Source organism: Geotrypetes seraphini, chromosome 17 (genome assembly GCF_902459505.1).
Source record: "Geotrypetes seraphini chromosome 17, aGeoSer1.1, whole genome shotgun sequence".
Taxonomy (NCBI): domain Eukaryota; kingdom Metazoa; phylum Chordata; class Amphibia; order Gymnophiona; family Dermophiidae; genus Geotrypetes; species Geotrypetes seraphini.
Window position 1 is genome coordinate 45901319 of NC_047100.1, and position 20317 is coordinate 45921635.

Here is a 20317-nt window from a genome sequence, read left to right on the forward strand (position 1 = left end):
TTCCCCGTAAGTATTAGTGAGCATAAGTAATTGCTTCAGATCTTTACCCTATAATGCTGCCTGATGTGAGAAAAGGTGTTGCTGATGTCTTTTAAATTCACATCCTCTAACCGGTGGAGAAACAAAATTCAGCCAACAGTGACTTGCACGGTCTTAGCGACCATGTGTAGTGCATCAAGCCCTCAGTGTGCCCACCTTGAGCACCAGTATTTACACTTGGTTTCAGGAGGCGCAAGCCGGCCCTTAAATTTGGGAACAGGAATCGCCACTAAGCGCAATTCTATAAAAGGCATAAGCTTAGAATTGCGCTTAGCACTCATCTTTTCTGGCGTCCATTTGTGAGCGCAATTTACAGGATCCAGGCCTCGGTGACCCCCCCCCCCCTCAGTGAAACTTGAGCTGCCTTTTTCACGCCAATAAATCAAACACGCAAGCTGACAACCGCCGCTAAAAAGTGATGTGGTATACAATTCCGGCTGAAGCACTGAGAAGCTGACTATTAGCATGTCTGCAAAATACTTGTCTCCTCACAAGGAAATGGAATAAGATGGCAGCTCCGGCACTTTGGCCTCTGATTGATAAATCCTCGAAGGACCACAGAATACAACTCCTGTCTCTCGCTCTCAGCAGGCCCTTAAATGCTCCTCCTCACCCCCAAGCGAGTGGTCAGGGTCACAAGAAGAGGAATAAACAGGCCTAAACGGTGAAAGGGAGAGACAAGAGAATGTGCTGAGAGAGGAAAAGATAACATGGACAGACGCTGCCAGAGACCACAAATTCTGCCTGACCTTGCATCTCTCTTTGCTGGAAATTTATTTATTTAATTAATTAAAAGATTTCTTAACTGCCTATAACTAGGCGGTTTTTACAAAAAACAACAACAACAAACCAACCCAAACATATAAAAAATAAGAAACATACAGCATATATGATACAAACAATAACAGCAGTTCCTTCATATCAGCCATATTTTACGGCATTCGACAGCGTATCAGTACAGAAACATTCATAATCCAGAAAAGACATTCATTGAAATGCTTCTACAAACTTCTGAAAATCTCCAAGAGCTCTTAGTGGTCCAGTCAACTTATTCCTCAGCGTTACTCCCATGAAAGAGATAGCAGAGGATCTAAGCACCCCTACTTCCAGAGAGATAGAGTTCTTGTCCCTTACGGAGAACGACCACACCTACTACACCTCTCTTCCCTTGCCTTGCTTGAAACACTCTCTAGAAGAGTACAGACTGCTCACGCTCTCTTTCCCTGCTTTTCTTGTTGGGATGCTTTCTACAGCCAGTTGCAGGGCAGGGCTGGGAGCGCTTCCTTTTCCATTACTAGCAGGAAATGAAAGCTGATTATGGAAGTGAGTGGACTAGGGGGGGGCGGAAGAGGGTGGGGGCTGCCGTGCAGGGCAGGTTTAGAATGACCAAGATAATAGGACGGACCACAGTGTCCAAGTCACTCACTTCTACAGAGTCCAGGGCGAGAGGTAGGTGAATACACGGGACAGAAAAAAAAAAAAAAGTGGCATAAAGAGAAAGAGGCCCAACGAGATGGGAAAGATACAAGGGATGGACAGAAGGACCTGAGGGAGATAAAAAGTCCACGAGACAGAGTAGGAGCAAGAGAAAGTGAAGTTGAAGATGAGATAGGAAAGAGAGAGGCTTTCTTTGCAGAAGCTGGGAAATTCAAAGATTACATGGAATTCCTGATATTTCGGGCACGGTGTCTCATTCCCCTCCTTTGGAACTATTCTATATAGAGGCAGCTTGTCTGAACACTAGCTCTTCTTTGTCTCGTGTCTTTTCTTCAGGGAAGCTACTGTTTTTCCAAGACAGGTCAGAAGGAGCAGGATAGAGACTCCAGCCGCCATCTTCAAGGAAGCCACGGCTCACCTGCCAAGTGCTACGGGCTAGCCCATTCAGGTCAGCTTCTCAGCCCAATCTTTTCTTTTTATGGGGAATAATACGTGGAAATTAGAGTTAACAAGTGGCCGTTGAGACATTGTTATTGAACTGACTAACTTTCAGTAGCTGAGTTCTCTTCATGAAGGAGTGAAGAAACAGCACAGTTACGATGTAGAGTTAAGTAGGTTTTACGTTGTATGTGTAGTCAGTACTTTATATCGTATCAGTTAGTAGCTAGGTAAAGGGAAATGGGGGTAGGAGGTGTCAGTCAGAGGGGAAAAGCAATGACAGCACTGGAAATAGGCGGCAACGGTGCTACTTCCTTTCCCCCCCCCCTCCAGTCTCCCACCACATTCTACCGTAGATACAGCCCTCCCGGACAGCAGCCCTGCACGATTCCCTCACACAATGCCCCGGCACAGAAATCCATCAACAAACTTCCTATATGTATTACCTCATCGCCAACCAGGGAGTGCAAGAGCAAAAATGCAAGCAGGCATTTGCAGACATGTGCGCAGCCCCATCGTAGGGCAGGTGTATGACAATCATGAAGGGGTGGAATGGTTAAACGGGATGTGGTTGTTTAATCTTTCAGAAACGAGAACGAAAGGACACTCCATGAAGCTAACAACCAGCTGATTGAATACAGATTGTAGACAGCTTCTTTTTCTTCACATAGTTCGATTTGGATGTGTCAAAAATACGGATGCCAAAAATGTCCATTTTTGAAACCGTTAGATGCCCATCCTTTTGTTTTGGGTTTTCCCCAAAATGGCCTATTTAGATATTTTGGCCATCAGGATGTCCAACCTTAGGTAGCCTAACTTTTTTGGCCATTTTTGACCACAAAAACATCCAAACCCAAGCCAATCGGATATAGACATTCCAGCAGAGCAGTGGATCACCTTAGAAGGCACTGCTTAGAAAGGTGTCAGATGTACATCTCGCCATAACCCCCTTATAATGTATGGTGAGCCCTCCATAAATCCCCCAAAACCTACTACCACCCCAATAGCCCTTATGGCTGCAGGTGGCACCTATATGATAATATAGTAGGGTTTTGGTGGCCTCACACTTTCCACCATAGAGTGGGATATGGGCCTGGGTCCCACTCTCTATGGTTTACTATACCACCCACCAGGCTACGCTTTTCAATATCTGATGCTGCTATTCTAAAAGTATGTACCGTTTCATTCAGATCTTTAGGGGGTAGGGGAGTAGGAGGGGAGGTCAGTGACCACTGGGGGAGTGTGTGGGAGGATCATTACTTAATCCCTCCAGGGGTCATCTAGTCAGTTTGGGTTCCTTTGTGGCACATGGACGGTTCTAAAACAGGTCTAGCTCCAGACATCTTTATGGCATCCTGGGCACCTTGGAAAAGGTTCCACTGCAAGTTGCTAAGCATGCCCAAACCCGCCCATAACACACCTCCAACATGCCCCCTTGAACTGTGGATGCTCAGCGGACAAAATGCCTGGCAAGAGTCCAGAAAGTCGGTTTCAAAAATCGGCGCTTGGATGTTTTGGCAAGAAAATGAGCCCCGTAGTATGTAATTAGGCTGTGGAATCTGTTGCTGGAAGATAAGATCATGGTGACTAACAGAGAAGCGTTCTAAAAGGGTTTGGATAAGTTCCTAGAGGAAAACTCCATAAAGAATAATTAGCCAGGTAGACTTGGGAAAACGACTGCATATATCTGGAAAGAGCTATGAAAAATATGTTCTTGGGACCTGAATTGGCCCCATCAGAGAGAGGATGCTGGGCTTGATGGGCCTTGGTCTGGCTCATCATGGGCAACAGTGAACGTTTCCCACTAAAGTACAGATATAGCACAAGTCTCCTTACATAAACACATAGGCACACGCAGGCCCACCACAGCACAGGGCACGTCAATACCTCAGAACAGGGACAGCACAGGCAGCAGCAGTACAAATCTCCATCATATGATATGTTTGTGTGTGTGGAACAAAATGGCTAGCTGGAGATTTAATTACACTGGTGATATTTATTCATATGGATATCTAGCTATGAGGAGTTGGACTAAGGCAGGGGTGTTAAAGTCCCTCCTTGAGGGCCGCAATCCAGTCGGGTTTTCAAGATTTCCCCAATGAATATGCATGAGATCTATTTGCATGCACTGCTTTCAATGCATATCCATTGGGGAAATCCTGAAAACCCGACTGGATTGCGGCCCTTGAGGAGGAACTTTGAGATCCCTGGACTAAGGCATTGGTTCTCAAACCTGTCCTGGGGGATCTCCCTCCCCCCATCCCCCCCCCCCCGGCCCGGGCCAGTCATGTTTTCAAGCTATCTCTAATGAATATGCATGAGAGAGATTTGCATATAATGGAGGTGGGAGACATACAAATCTGGCTTACGCATATTCATTAGAGCTATCCTGAAAACCCGACTGGCTGGGGGTCCCCCAGGACAGGTTTGAGAACCACTGAGCTAAGGAATTCCAACTCATTTCCTTTATTTCACAGAACGGATGGTAGATGCCTGGAATGACCTCGCAGTGGAGGTGGCAGGGGCAAAGTCAGTGACAGAATTTTAAAAAATTGAGATAACCCACTTTGAACAGTGGAGAGAACAGGCTTTTGGATGAAGCTTGAATTCTCCAGTGATACCAGACAAATCTTTTAACCGATCCTTGATGTTACTGTTATGAATCCTTGTCTTATGTAAGCTGCAATGATTCCTTGGTGATAATTGCAGGGTATAAGAAACAGTACACTTCTCCCTCCATATTCGCTGTGATAGGAGATTAACAGAACCGCAAATATAAAAAAACCGCAAATAACTTTTTCATATGTCATTTGCTGTTTTCTATTAAAAACCATCATGAATATAGTGAAACCACGAATAACATGATGGGAGACCTGGCCTGTTCCTGAAGGAGAGGCAAAACATAGTGAAGAAAGTGCTGGGAATCGGCAAATTTCTCTATAAAAGCTTGGAATCAGCGATTTCTCTATGCAATCTGATATAATTTGGGGGGAGGAGCCAGCAAGCTAAAAACCGTGAATGCTGAAACCGCGAATACAGAGGGAGAAGGGTACCATGTCTTATAATAATAATATCCCTGTATGTTACAGAGAGGCAGGTACAATCTCAAACAGAGGACGTAACATGTATGTTCCACACAGAGCAGCTGGCACAATTCCAGCCACCTTGCTGGGCAGACTGGGTGGACCCTGCTGGTCTTTATGTTATGTTATGTTAGATGTAATCTTATATTCTGCCAAGTCCTCGCCAAGCAGAGTTCAAGGTGGGTTACGATCGCTACACAAAGGTAAATATATAGTGCAAAATCAAAACCAGTCTACATTCCTCACCTAGCCTTCTAAAATAGTGGGTTATAAACAGCATTTTTGTTACAGCGAGATAAACATACAGTACAGAGTCAAGGTCAAACTAAGCCACTAACAAAGACTTTTTGAAAAAGTTACGTTTTCAGATTTTGCAAAACAGGGCATACGAATCTCTACAGGAAGTGAATTCCAACATTTTGTGGTTTGATCATTAAGACCCCCTTTTATAAAGCCGCAAATGCTCCGATGCCCATTCAATTCCTATGGGTGTCAGAGCATTTACCCGCACTGCCGGCTTTTGTAAAAGAGGCTGGTAAATGATTTGCAGCGAGTCGACTTCTATTTTACACCTTTAATCAAATGATCAGAGTTACAATGTGGCACCGATCTGCCTAATAGTTCAGTAAATCTGGAGAAACTTTCAGGAGCATCTCCATATAAGACCTTATCGGCCATCTGTTACTATGTTAAGCCACCAGATGACTTTCGCAAGCTTCATGGTTTAAGACTCCAATTTGATGAGGGTAAGTTTACAATTATGAAGCTTTTAAGTGATCCTAAACATATATGCTGCTGACTGCATAGGTGACTTTGAATACTGATTCTCCAGGGAAAGAAAGAGCTACGAATACAACAGGTTTTCATGGGATTGGCGTTCCATGCTGAGATTGTACAGATTACGGATGTCCATTTGTTTGACACGACATAGGAAGTCAACACAAAAATTAAGTATACTAGGAGTTTATATAATAAACTTTCCTGTGAAATTGTTCGACTCAACTATAAAACACAGGATCCATCAATCTGCAAACTTTTTTATATATATAATATGCCACCTCTTAATGCTAAATTATAATAGTGAAAGATGAAGTGCTCAGACCCACAACCTAGTGCTTTGATATAATAAATCAAGCAGAGGTTGCCATCGGGACCATTGTAGCACTCCCACGGTCTTGCACAGCCCTAAATCACTCAAAATTAACTTATTTTAAATGCTGGATGGTTGGTCAATCTCTGGCAACACTGACTCTGTTCAAGTGAAAAATTAAATTCCAACGAGCTCTTTTTATCAAGTACCCCATTTCATATCATTGCCAAATGAAAATGAGCAGAAAAAAACATGAAATTGTGGGGGGGAAGGGGGTTGTTGTGTGTCATCAATAATATACACTTTCTCTAAACAATGTAGACTATTCAGGAAGTGTGCAAACTCTCTCCTAATAACAGGAATGGGACAACTTCCATATGAGGAAAGGGCTAAAGCGGCTAGGGCTCTTCAATCTGGAGAAGAGATTCCCTGAGATAACTATATAATACTAAGTGGAGTGGAATGGGTAGATGTGAATCGCTTGTTTTCAAAAATACTAGGACAAGGGGGCATGCAATGAAGCTACCAGAGAAAATATTTCTTCACTCAGCGTGTAATTAAACTATGGAATTCATTGCTGAAGAGTGTGGTGAAAGCAGTTAGCTTAGCAGGGTTTAAAAAAAAAGGTTTGGATAATTCCCTACAACAAAAGCCCATAAGTCATTATTAAGATGGGGAAATCCACTATTGTCCATTGTTGGAAACAGGATACTGTGGTTGATGGACCTTTGGTCTGTTCCAATATGGCAGCTCTTATGTTCTTATATTGCATGCATGCGTGCATTATTTGGAAAAAGTGTGTACACTTCCTGAATGCTGCAAGTTCTTTTCAAAACAGCATGCATGTTTAACCCTAAAATTGGCAGATGGTGAAACGACTGCCTTATGTAACTTGATGTTGAATGAATGCAACAGTTCCAAGTAACAGGCATTTGGAGATACAGATCTCCCATAAGAGCCATAGAAAACACACGTTGCTTCTGAGCAACAATGCCAACTAAAGGGTAATGATATTGCTCCCTCAGCAGAACAACCCCCTCCCCCCCCCAAAAAAAAAGAACACTCTCAAATGACATAGGAAATGACACAAAGCCATAATTTTCTGTCTACATACTCATGAAATTGATTATTCCTAGCCTGGAGACATGTAAGGGTCACCTCATCTTTCTCCGATCGGCAACGCGGGCCCATTGACAGAAAGTAAGACAAGCAAGCAAGCTTCCTGTTTCCACCTGGGCGTATGGTGGGGTGGGGCAGGGCAGGGGGCCCAGTGTACTTGTGTGCCTAGGAGCCCTCGATGAATTAATCCTGCCCTGCCTCTACCCCACCGCACCACACGAGGTCACGGTCTGGTATTTTACCTTTTTCTTCTTCAGACCCCTTCCCCCCTTTAGCTTTCAATTCACTCCTCCAAGTCTCTCCCACTTTACTCTGGAGCTTCAGCTAGCTGCCGCACCATCCCCCCATCATCTCTTCTTCCTTTCCCCCAAATTGATCTTACTTTGCATTACAGAAGTTACATTTGGTGGTGGCAGAGACTAGGGGACACTCGATGAAGTTACAGGTAAATACTTTTAAAACCAATAAAAGGATAGTTAAGCTCTGGAAAACTTTGCCAGAGGTTGTGGTGGTAAGAGCGAATAGCGTAGCTGGTTTTAAGAAAGGTTTGGACAGTTTCCTGGAGGAAAAGTCCATAGTATGTTATTGAGAAAGACATGGGGGAAGCCACTGCTTGCCCTGGATCGGTAGCATGGAATATTGCTACTCCTTGGGTTTTGGCCAGGCACTAGGGACCTGGATTGGCCACTGTGAGAATGGGCTACTGGGCTTGATGGACCATTGGTCTGACCCAGTAAGGCTATTCTTTTATTCTTATCACTGCGCCTGCCCCTGAGGAAACTGGAAGTTACATAAGAGAGGGTGGGTCACAGCAGCAAAGAGAAGCGCCGGGGCCAGCCTCTGTGAATCATCGCCATCGCCATTGGTAACTTCTACAGTGCACAGTAAGGTAGACTGGGGGATAAGATAGGAGAGATGCTGGCCCAGGAGGGAAGGAATGAGAGATGTGGCAGCTGAAGTTCTAGAGGAAAAGGACAGAGACTTGGAAGGAAAATCTGATAAGTGGGCAGTCTGGCTAGTGATAAGATGCTGCCTTAGTCGGCTGTCCCTATAATGACTGTCACGGTGAGATAACAAGTTCTCAAAGGTCACATAGGGTCAGTGGGGGTAAAGGGTGGGTGCCACTTAGTACTGCAGATGTAAGTGAACATGAAGGCCTATAACTGAAGAACATTTAGCTGAAATTCTAAGTCCTGGCCTTGAAATTAATCATGGGCAAATCAAGATAGGGTTACCATATGACTCCAGAAAAAAAAGGAGGACGGATTGAGACATCTGGGTCTTCCACTAGAAGAAAAGAGGACAGATTGAGACACTGGAAGTAAAACCCGGATGTCTCAATCCGTCCTCCTTTTTCTGCAGCCATATGGTAACCCTAATTTATCAAGAAGCTGTTTGGTGTGGAAGAACGAGAGATAACCAGGTCATGAATCCTACAATAAAGCAGTTCTGTTTGTTCATGTTCCTTCCGCACTGTGATCTCACCAAAGGTGACTAATTAACAGTAATTAGCTCCAAGGCCACCAAAATGAGCATGAATCAGGAGATGATCCATGGGATTGGTAAAATGAAGGAAGTAAAATCAGAGCTCTGTCTTACAAAAGCTATGTACCAGGAAGATACATTTTAAGGTGTGCCATGGGTTCAGCCAGCATACCACAGCACAATTAGAGGTGATGGTATGGACCACCCACAGATGTCTGCTGTGCTTGAAATCAAAGATGAAACGCTGATCCGCTGGAGAGTTCTTATATAGGGAAGAACTATTTGCAAAGAATACAGCTTTGCTCCCTTTTGGTTTCCCCCCTCTATTGCTCTCTGTCACTGGGGTTATCTTTTCTCTCACACCTCACTTCCTTTTTTTATGCTAATCTTTTCTCTCTGTTTCCACTTTAATCCCCTGCTCTTCTAGGCTTGTACTGTATCTGAATTGGAACCAGGTTTAGCATCGGGCACCATTAGCCTTCATTTGCATTCATCCTCTATTTTTTACCCCTCCAAACTAGAGGTCTGCACGGGAATGGGGATCGTGGGAATCCCGCAGGGGTCCTGCGGGAATCCCCCCTAACCCATGGGACTCCCACAGGGACCCTCCTCTGGCCCATGGGACTCCCACGGGGACCCCCCTCTAGCTAACGGGACTCCCAAGGGGATGGAAGGCTTTGGAAGCAGGGTTCGTCCATATAATATAATGGACACATCAGCCTTAGTAAAAGAAGGGGTTTATAAGTTAATTACCTGAACAGAAAACAAAAAAAGGGTTCCACCCAGTGGCGTACCTAGGGTATGTGGCACCCGGGGCCCATCATTTTTTGACACCCCCCCCTCCCCCCCTATGTAAAAAATTTTTTTTTTTTTTTTTTTTTTTTGCAATAACCATGAAATGGAATAAATGGTCAGAATAGAAACAGGCAGTGAAAATTTTCTTTTATTGAACCTCATATATGTAACCATTATTCCAAACATAACATAACATAAATTATGTCTAAATTGTCATGACATTAGAAGTACATATGGAGTAGTTGCAGGTGATGCTTGGGACAGTTCTGATTGTGTTAGTTCGGTTTTATGTGTTTTTTGAATAGAAGGGTTTTTATTTCTTTTTGAAGGTTTTGCAGTCTGTGGTTGATATCAATTGGTTGTAGAGTTGGGGGTCGAGTGTTGCAGCTCGAATGGCTAGGAGGTTGTCGAACAGTTTTTTTCTTTTGACGTTTTTGGTTGGAGGGTGTGTGAATGGTGCACAAGTTCTCCTATGTCTGTTTGAAGTGGATTGAATTATTTAGCTGAAGAAATTAGTTACCCCCCATTCCACACACATTAATTCTCTTCCATTTTTGTTCCCATTATAAAAAACACTGATAAGTTCCCAGAAAAAAAATACATTAAAATAAGAAGTGAAAACAAAGGCCCCTACAGATGAGAACATAACATAAGAATAGCCTAACTGGGTCAGACCAATGGTCCATCATGCCCAGTAGCCCAGCTCACTAGTACTTGGTCAAAACCCAAAGAGTAGCAACATTCCATGCTACCAATCCAGGGCAAGCAAATGTTTCCCCCATGTCTTAATAACAGACTATGGACTTTTCCTCCAGGAATTTGTCCAAACCTTTCTTAAAACCAGCTACACTATCTGCTTTTACCATAACTTCTGGCCACTTCATTTTTAAGTTTAGATCTTTCCTTTCAAACAGAGACCTTGCTAGATGTCAAATACAGCACAAGGTAACTTCACATGGACTTAGCTGTGCAGGAAATGTGAATCTCCTCATACACCCACCATATAGTGCAAAAATGTGCAAAGGTCTGTTTTTTTCTTTCGATCACTACATAGCCTAATGCCACACAAGCAGCGCTGTTACAAACATATTCTGTAGGTCAATGCTAAGGATAACAAAGTTTCCTTCCTTGGACCAGAAGGAGATAAACCACTGGAAGAGATCCCAAAACAACACCCAAAGACCCACTCAGTGTGTGAATCAGTTGAGTGGAGTGGACTAACTGGGGGGTGGAAATGGGCCCGGAGTTTGCTCAGCAGAATTTCCCAGACCACCTCTTCCTCTCAACACATTGACACGCTGCCACCATCACCACTAGGAACACCTCACTGGGTAGGCCAGCTATGCTATAAACTTTATAAAACACATTATTATATTTTCTTATAAAGCACATATTTTAACTGACCTCTCTGACATCCTCAGCCTTTCCATTCACAAAAATAGAAGGAAGAAAAGTTCCCATTTCCTGCTGTCTCATGTCCCCGGCCTATACAATATTTTTTTTCTGCAGACCCTTCAAAAGTCTGACCAAATCCTCGTTTCACTTGCATTATAAAGTACTGAGGATGCCATCTCTCCCCAATCCCAGGTCCTAAAGTCTAAGACAGTAGCGCAAACTAATGCTGCCAGATACAGGAAAAAAAAATTTTGATTCGATTCAGCCCTATTGAATTGGTTTTTCAATTCGATTTTCCTGCCCAGTTGGGTGATTTTTTTCAAAACTCCTGGTGGGTTTTATAGCTTTTTCACCCCCTTTGGCTTCTCCTAACCACACTGGCGCTGTGGTGTAAATAAAATAAAGAAACAAAAAGGACTTTTCCTCTTTCTGTTAAATCCTAGCTCACGTTTGCAGTCCAACACCAGCTCTGGCAGGATACACATTTCAAATCTGACATGTTATAATCACAAAACAGAAAATAAAATTAATTTTTCTACCTTTTGTTGTCTGGTTATATTTCAAATCTTGTTGGTCCAAGGCTCTGGTTTTCTTCTGATAACTTGCTTGCCAGGGTCTCCTTCTTTCTGCATGCTAACCATCCATCTGCCAACTCTGTCCTCCCTTTCCATTTCCCTTCCCTTCCCAGGAAGTCTGGTATCTTTCCTTTTTTTCATCTCCCTCCACAGATCCACCTTTTCTTAAATACCCTTTCATCCGGCATCTCTCCCTCCTTCCCCACCATCCCAGAGTCCACCATCTCTCCGTTTCTTTTCCTAATTACCCTCCTATCCAGTATCTCTATCCCTCCTCCACACCATCCCTTGTGTCCAATTTCTCTCCCTTTCTGTTCCTTCCCTCCCTAAATCCCATGGTCCATCATCTCTCTCCCTCTCCTCTATTTTCAGACCCATTATTTCTTCCCCCCCCCCAAAGTTTGGCATATGCATGTCTCTTTGAACACCCCCTTCCCTCCGTGTACTTCTAAATCATGGTCCCCCCCCAAAGGCCTGTCCCCCCTTAAAGGTCTGCCTGTCCCACCTTGAAGGCCTGCACCCCCCTTGAAGGCCTGTCCCTTCCCCTTGTAGGCCTGTCCCCCCCTTGAAGGCCTGCCTGCCTGTCCCCCCCTTGAAGGTCTGCACCCCCCGAAGGCCTGCACCCCCCCGAAGGCCTGTCCCCCACTTGAAGGCCTGTCCCACCCCCTTGTAGCTTCTCCCCCCCCTTGTAGGCCTGTCCCCCCTTGAAGGCCTGCCTGCCTGCCTTTCCCCCCTTGAAGGCCTGTCCCCCCTTGAAGGCCTGCACCCCCTTGAAGGCCTGCACCACCCCCCTCGAAGGCCTGCACTCCCTTGAAGGTCTGCACCCCCCCCCGAAGGCCTGTCCCCCACTTGAAGGCTTGTACCACCCCCTTGTAGCTTCTCCCCCCCTTGTAGGCCTGTCCCCCCCTTGAAGGCCTGCCTGCCTGCCTTTCCCCCCCTTGAAGGCCTGCACCCCCTTGAAGGACTGCACCCCCCCCCCAAAGGCCTGCACTCCCTTGAAGGTCTGCACCCCCCCGAAGGCCTGTCCCCCCCTTGAAGGCCTGTCCCCCCCTTGTAGGCCTGTCCCCCCTTTAAGGCCTGCCTGCCTGCCTTTCCCCCCCTTGAAGGCCTGTCTCCCCCTTGAAGGCCTGCACCCCCCTTGAAGGCCTGCACCCCCCCTTGAAGGCCTGTCCCCCCCCCTTGTAGGCCTGCCCCCCCCCTTGTAGGCCTGTCCCCCCCCTTGGAGGCCTGTCCCCCCCCCTTGTAGGCCTGTCCCCCCCTTGAAGGCCTGCCTGCCTTTCCCCCCTTGAAGGCCTGTTCCCCCCCTTGAAGGCCTGCACCCCCTTGAAGGTCTGCACCCCCCCAAAGGCCTACACCCCCCCCGAAGGCCTGCACCCCCCTGAAGGCCTGCCTGCCCCCCTTGAAGGCCTGCACCCCTTGAAGGTCTGCACCCCCCCCCGAAGGCCTGTCCCCCCTTGAAGGCCTGCCTGTCACCCCCTCCCCCTTGAAAGCCTGCTTGCCTGCCCGCCCGCCCCACCCTGAAGGCCTGATGCCCCGACCCACCCCGAAGGACCGCTCGCCCCCCTGGCCTCCCCGCACCACCTATGAACAGCCGCAGCAGGATCGCGAAGTCAGCGTCAGCGATCCCTGCGCTGCTTCCTGCGCCACGGTCCCGCCCCTCCTCTGACGTCAGAGGAGGGGCGGGATCGCGGCGCAGGAAGCAGCGCAGGGATGCTGACGCTGACTTCGCGATCCTGCTGCGGGCTGCTTCACAGGTGGTGCAGGAAGGTCAGTGGGGCGAGCGGTCCTTCGGGGGTGGCGGGGGACTGAACGGCAAGGCCGGGAACACCCCCTTAGGGCTGGTACCCGGGGCGGCCCGCCCCCCCCCCCCCCCCCCCTAGGTACGCCACTGGTTCCACCAAAGAGATTCCACAAGGAAAACAGCAGCGCAAACACATAAGAAACTGTGGAATTGATGATCCAGTCAGAAGTAATTGCTGCTTTTTATGGGGACGGGCGGGGATGGAGGTAATTCCTTGTGGGGATGGGTGGGGACGGAGAGGATCCTGGCGGGGAAGGGTGGGGATGGAGAGGATCCTGGTGGGGACAGAGAGGATCCTGGCGGGGACGGGTGGGACTTTTGTCCCCGTGCAACTCTCTACTCCAAACACAACTAGCTCTGTTCTTGGTCAGAGGCCAGGCTATCAATGTTCAATAATACAATTTTAAATTAGCCATTTTCAACAGAGTGCATAAGGTCAGCTTATACAGTATTTGAAAGTTGTCATAACATGTTGGGGAGGCCTCCCTGCAGCTAGGGTTACCATATGGCTCCAGAAAAAGGAGGACGGATTGAGACATCCGGGTTTTACTTCCACTGAAAGCAATGAAAATAAAACCCGGATGTCTTAGTCCGTCCTCTTTTCTCTGGAGCCATATGGTAATCCTAAGCAAGACTTCCATCTAGGGTTAGATCCGTGCACGGGCCTACTGGGTACAGTCGGAGGGGAGCCTCTTCTCAATATCAAGGTGGGCTTTGCGCAACAGCCGATCTGTACAATCCAGTATTGTGTTTCTCAGGAACGTGATAAATCTATTAATTAACTCTGCGGAAATCCTGATGTTTACTCAATGGCGTAGCGAGGAAGGTTGGTGCCTGGGATGGTGGCGGCTGTCATCACCACATCATGCGCCCTCTACTCTTCCCCACCGCTTGAGCACCCCCCGCATACCTTTTGAAATGTTTGCCAGCGCAAACAGTGTCTTCCACTTGCGGCTCGCGCCGGACTTGGTTCCCTGCTGATGTCATGTCCTGGTCCCGCGACCAGGAAGGGAGCCAAGTCTGGCCGCAAGTGGAAGACGCTGTTCGCGCTGGCAAACATTTCAAAAGGTACGAAAGGGGGGTGGAGAGGCGCCAGCGCCCCCTGTGAAGACGGCACCTGGGGCGTTCCGTCCCACTCACCCCCTCACTAGGTTTACTATTTATTAATGCTCATGCAAATATCCCTTTATATGTCTTTTCATTTTGAGGCAGTTAAATTATGCCAAACTTGCAGTGAGCATGCCCATTCTACTCAGGCTTTATGGTACCAGTCATTACAGACTGAAGCATAAGGACAGAGAAGAGAACAAATTCGTAAATGCCACCTACTAGAAACGATAATGACCGAAACAATTGGTTACTAAGGAGCTAACATTCCAGTCATTCCAGTTAAAGACCATGGCACCCAGTGGACCACTGCAACATGTTAAGAGAATCAGCCCTGAGAGTCTCTAAATAAAGGGTAAAGTTTCGCTGACGTGGTCTCTGATGCTTTTCAAATGGAAGGGTTTCCAAACTTGTTTCTTTTTGCATTCTCCAGTCACTTACAATGTTTGAAAAGTAGAAGTCAGATATACCCCCCCCCCCTCCCAAGGAGACTAGCTTTATGCAAAATTTGGTTCAACCAAATCAAATCAGTTTGAAAATATTTGGGGGAGGAAATAGCATTGCATTGCTTTATAAGCAGTCAGTAACCAAGAACCAACCACAGATGAATTTTTCCCAACCAACTTTCCTTATCCCTGTGTTTTAAATAGCAAGTTTCATTAAAATCAGCTGTCTAATTGTTCAGGTAGAAGGAGCTGAATTTGCACTCCTCCTCCGCAAACTGCAACATTTCTTATAGGGGGTCATTCCTCCTCTCCCCAAATTACCAACCCATCTTTGAAAAGTACAAAGGTCCAATGTCCCTACCTTCATACAGATTCACTCAGGAATTGAAAGAGGGAAGGACTTGATAATCCGACAATATTCTCTTCTTTATGGAACAGAGCCCATAAAGCACATACGTCGACAAAAGCCAACCTGAAAAAAAGTCCAAAATATAGACAAAACAGTTGAAAGCATACAAGGTTACATGGAAAATTCTGCCCTGGCTTCTGTGAAAATGTGGCTGGCCTCCAAGTTCTTGAAATGTTTTTCAGCCTGACAAACCTCAGGAAAATTTTGCAGTCAGTAAAAAAAAAAACCAGAGGCAGTAACGATATCTGTCATTAAGAAGGCAGGACCTTAACAAGGTTTCAGCACAGTCAGGGAAATTTGGTTCTGTCACGCAGAGGAAGTTTTTCACCAGGGGCTGACATTTTTTTTAATAAAGTGTGGGCATCAATCCAAATTCTTTTGAACCACTTGTAAAAATAAAAAGCAACCCGTTTAATTTAGCTTGGTTTAATTTTCTTTGCCCTCCTCTACACCTCACCTTTCTTTCCACTTCCTTTATCTCTGCTCCAGCTTTTCCTGTCTGGTCAGTAGCAGGGGACAGCCCTGGAACTAAAACCAGATCCCTTCACAGGCCCAGATGCAGGTGACAAGTTTATAAGGATTTGGGGTGAGTTGACACCAGGACCAACTTTGGGCCCATCAGTATTTATAATATGAACAAGGACATAAGAACATAAGCAGTGCCTCCGCCGGGTCAGACCATAGGTCCATCCTGCCCGGCAGTCCGCTCCCGCGGCGGCCCGAACAGGTCACGGCCTGTCTGAGTCACCAGAAGGGGCCCCCTTGCCACCTTGGTTTCCCATTGAGTCCTATCTTCCCATCGAAGTCCTAACCCTCCGGTCTTGCACATGCACGACCTGGTTGGGTTTCTATACTTATTACCTGGTTAGCTTTCTATACTTGTGTTACATCCCAGCTCCTCCCTCAGTATCCCACGATCCCTTTATCCCTCAGGAATCCGTCCAATCCCTGTTTGAATCCCTGTACCATACTCTGCCTGATCACTTCCTCCGGTAGCGACATAGAAATGACTGTTGACATAACTGAACATCCCGTCGCTCAGGCACAGGAGATGAGGCGGGATGGCGCTGTGGTCATCTGATGCAGAGGTCAAGAAGAGCATTACCAGGAACTGCTGAAAAGTTCTCAGCCCGACCAAGAAGAGAATGGCGTGGCGCAGGGTTATCAGATGTCTGGGAAATCCCAGACATGTCCTCTTTTTGGAGGACTGTCCAGGTCCGGATGGGTTTCCAAAACCTGGCAGTTTGTCCGAGGACTGGAAAGGCTTGAGTTCCGCGTAAGCTCAGAGGCCCTCCAGACACGGCCCCGAGCTTGGGGGAAGAAGAGATGAGGTTAGTGTGGGGGTGGGGCTTGGATCAGGGCTGGAGGCGGAACAGGATGGGGCCATGTGGCCTCTTTTTTTTTAACTTGAAAAACCACAAATGAAAAGAAACATCAATAGAACAATCTCCTATTTTATTTCAAGTTTATTATTAGGATTTTATATACTGCCTATCAAGGTTATCTAAGCGGTTTTTACAATCAGGTACTCAAGCATTTTCCCTATCTGTCCCGGTGGGCTCACAATCTATCTAATGTACCTGGGGCTATGGAGGACTGAGTGACTTGCCCAGGGTCACAAGGAGCAGCGCGGGATTTGAACCCACAACCCCAGGGTGCTAAGGCCGTAGTGCCAACCACTGTGCCACACACTCCTCCTATACAACAGAATAGAAAATACTCAACTATACAATCTGCATACAAACTCAATGCAACCACAATAAACTCCATCCCACCCCCCCCCCACCCCCACAACCACAAAAGTGAACAGTATACAAAATTTTTGTCCCATAGTAATGCCAAACCTCATGGGCACAAAGGACCAACCAGCACACAGAGATTAAGACAGAACACTGTAACCAGCCCAAGTCACAAGAAGTCAACTCTCCCCCTATGCAGTCAATTTTCTGAAGGGTGCCATGCTTAAGTGCCGTTGAGTCTGTACATGGTGTACAAATGACACAGCTTATCAATCACCAAACGCCAGTCGGGCTGTTCAGAGTTCTTCCAGCTGGCAGCAAGAACCAACCACACTGCCGTGAAGCACAACAAAGCTCAATTCAAGTTTCACGTTTCATAATAATCTGATGTATCGCTTATCGTGATACTAAGCGATTATACAAAATACAATAAAATCATGGGATACATATCCTTAAAAATGCATAATGACAAGGACAAGACAGACTAACATGGCACAAAAGGGTATAAGAGAACTACAATAATTGGCCAGGTACTAGGGACCTGGATTGGCCACCATGAGAACGGGCTACTAGGCTTGATGGACCATTGGTCTGACCCAGTAAGGCTATTCTTATGTTCTTATGTAAGAGAACATAAAAGGAATAAACAATAGGAAGGGTAAAGTTCATACTGTCTATTTCAGTTCAAAGCAGAGAAACTAATATTAAGACGGGAAGTATCAATGTTCAAAGGCATCTCTTTATAGAAAACTTTTTAGCAATCCTTTAAATTTGTCAGAATTAACTTCTTCCCTAATTTAAGTGGGCAACGTATTCCAATTATGAGGGGCAATAACAGAAAAACAGGTCGTACGGCGAGAGCTAAATGTCTTGAGAGTAGGCACGAACAGAAGGTTTTGAGAAGAAGATCTAAGAATTCTGGTTGGATTGTGAGGAATGAGTAACTGTGAGGGATTGGGAGCCAATGGGCATTTTTAAGTAAAGGGGTGACGTGATCATATTTTTTTAGTTCGTAATGATTTTTATAGCGGTGTTTTGGATTAACTGAAGTCATCTCATTTCTTTTTAAAATATACCTTTATAAAGAGAATTACAGTAGTCGACTTTGGAAATTATGAGTGAATGAATTAAGATATTAAGAGAGGAAGGATCCAAGAAGCTGGATATCAATCTAATTCCTCAGGTTCCAGCCTAGTATCATAGTGCAAAGAAGCGCCACCTCCCGCGATACCTCCGCCCTCCTCCCCAGAATTTTAGAAAGTAACCCAAAAACAGAAAGCCAAAACCCATAGACCCGGGGACAATCCCACCACAACCACATATGTACATAAGACCCTTCCATTCCACAACCCCGCCAACAAAGTCCCTCATCTCCCAGCCCCATATGGGCCATTCATATTGGCGTATAGTACCAGCGAATGAGTACTTTAAAACCATTCTCTATTAGGGGGGCCACCAGCCACATAGATGCCACCTGGGACCATATGGCCATCCATTCAGGCACAGTAAGCCCCACCTCAAATCTTGTTCCCAGGCCTTTATATAGGGTAACTGAACTCCCCGCCAGACATTAAGACAGTTATAGATAGTGGATATTGCCCCATTCCACAATGCGGGACCCGGTAATTGTTCAAATTGAATTTTCCCCCCCCCCTCCAGCTCTTGAAGTAGACCTGAAGACTGTATATAATGATTGACCCATAAGTAGGGAAACAGATCCGTGGGCCATAACTGAAATTTAGCTTGAAGTACAGGAAACACATAAATCATATCCCGGTGGTATCCCAGAACTGTCTGACTCATACCAAACCTTTGGCTTCCCATGCAGAACAAATCCCTTCCTCCCTACCAGGGGCAAACTCAAGGTTATATCTCAGTGGGGTAAACCAAGAATATCTCTTACCATCCAACAGATCCCTGCAAACTGTTCTCCACACCTGCAGGGCAGTCCGAACTGCAAGACCCGTCCTCCACTCTACCACCCCCTGGGAGGGAGCTAAGGCAAATGTAATAATGGTATGCGTCCAACTGCTTCTTGCTCAACATAAACTCATTGTTTACATTCCTGAGCCTGCCACTCAATGAGCGCTCGCAACATTTGGGACAGCCAAGTCCTCTTATGCAAGCATAACACCCGCATATTCACCATGGGCGTCTATTTGCCCAAATAAACATGGAAATTCTTTTCTGTAAATCCTCCAAGACTGACCGAAGGCAAAGACTGACAAAGAAATAATAATTGTGGGAGAAGCATCATCTTTACCACTTCTATGCACCCTCTCCAAGAGAAGTACATGCCTCCCCACCCATCTAAGTACTTAGGAGGAATTTTTTTTTTCACTCAGAAAATAATTAAGCTCTGGAACGCATTGCCAGAGGTTGTGGTAAGAGCTGGTTGTATGAAAGGTTTGGACAAGTTCCTGGAGGAAAAGTCCATAGTCTGTTATTGAGAAAGACCTGGGGGAAGCCACTGCTTGCTCTGAATCGGTAGCATGGAATATTGCTACTCCTTGGATTTTGGCCAGGTATTAGTGACCTGGATCGGCCACCATGAGAACAGGCTACTGGGCTTGATGGACCATTGGTCTAACCCAGTAAGGCTATTCTTATGTTCTTACGAATCCGGTGAAGCAGTGGGACACAGTTCGGGTCATAAAGGTTAGCACCTATGGGCCCAAAGTACACCCCCAAATACCACATAGATGTTCTAACCTAACAAAAAAGGAAATTGGGCCCGCAACTCATCCCTGGCTCCATCAGACAGATTGACATCCAGCAGCTCCGATTTGTTTAGATTAACTTTAAAGCCAGAGACCCCTCCTTATTCCCAGAGTTCCCCCAGAATAGCTGTCGACAAATGAGCCAAGTCCTGAATGATAAAGAGGATGTAGTCGGCAAACAAGCTTAACTTATATCCCTTCCTGCTGTCCGCACCCCTTGAATGTTCACATTGGCACGAATATGTTGGGCCAAGGGTTTGATCGTCAGTGAAAACAAGATCAGTGACAGAGGGCATCCCTGCCTAGTTCCCCTGAACAACAGAAACGGTGCGGAATACCCTCCGTTCACCTGTAGACATCCCAGCAGATTCGTATACAACACTCGAATCCACGTCTGCATACGAGGGCCTAGTCCAGTAGATTTGAGCACCATGTCCTCTTTTTTTTAAATGAGGAATTCTGGTAACCGTAACATGGAGCCAAGAAACTTAAAAAAGTGTCAAGAACAGTGTAGAATAACTTGTCATTTAATTTCATATCATTAAAACAAAAAACTGTCACGAAAAGTGTGGAATAACTTGTAAGTTTCATGGCTCCACATCATTCTTGTCTTAGTTGGGCTGAGAACTTTTCAGCAGC

General features: G+C 46.1%; 1 protein-coding gene across 1 annotated transcript in view; it reads left to right on the forward strand.

Annotated features, from left to right (window-relative positions):
- Positions 1-1812: 1812 nt before the first annotated feature.
- HYAL2 (hyaluronidase 2) overlaps positions 1813-20317 on the forward strand; it is a 69785-nt gene continuing 51280 nt past the window's right edge. Inside the window, exon 1 of the mRNA XM_033926527.1 lies at positions 1813-1924. The gene's annotated coding sequence lies outside the window, so the exon portion shown is untranslated. The remainder of the gene's footprint in view (positions 1925-20317) is intronic.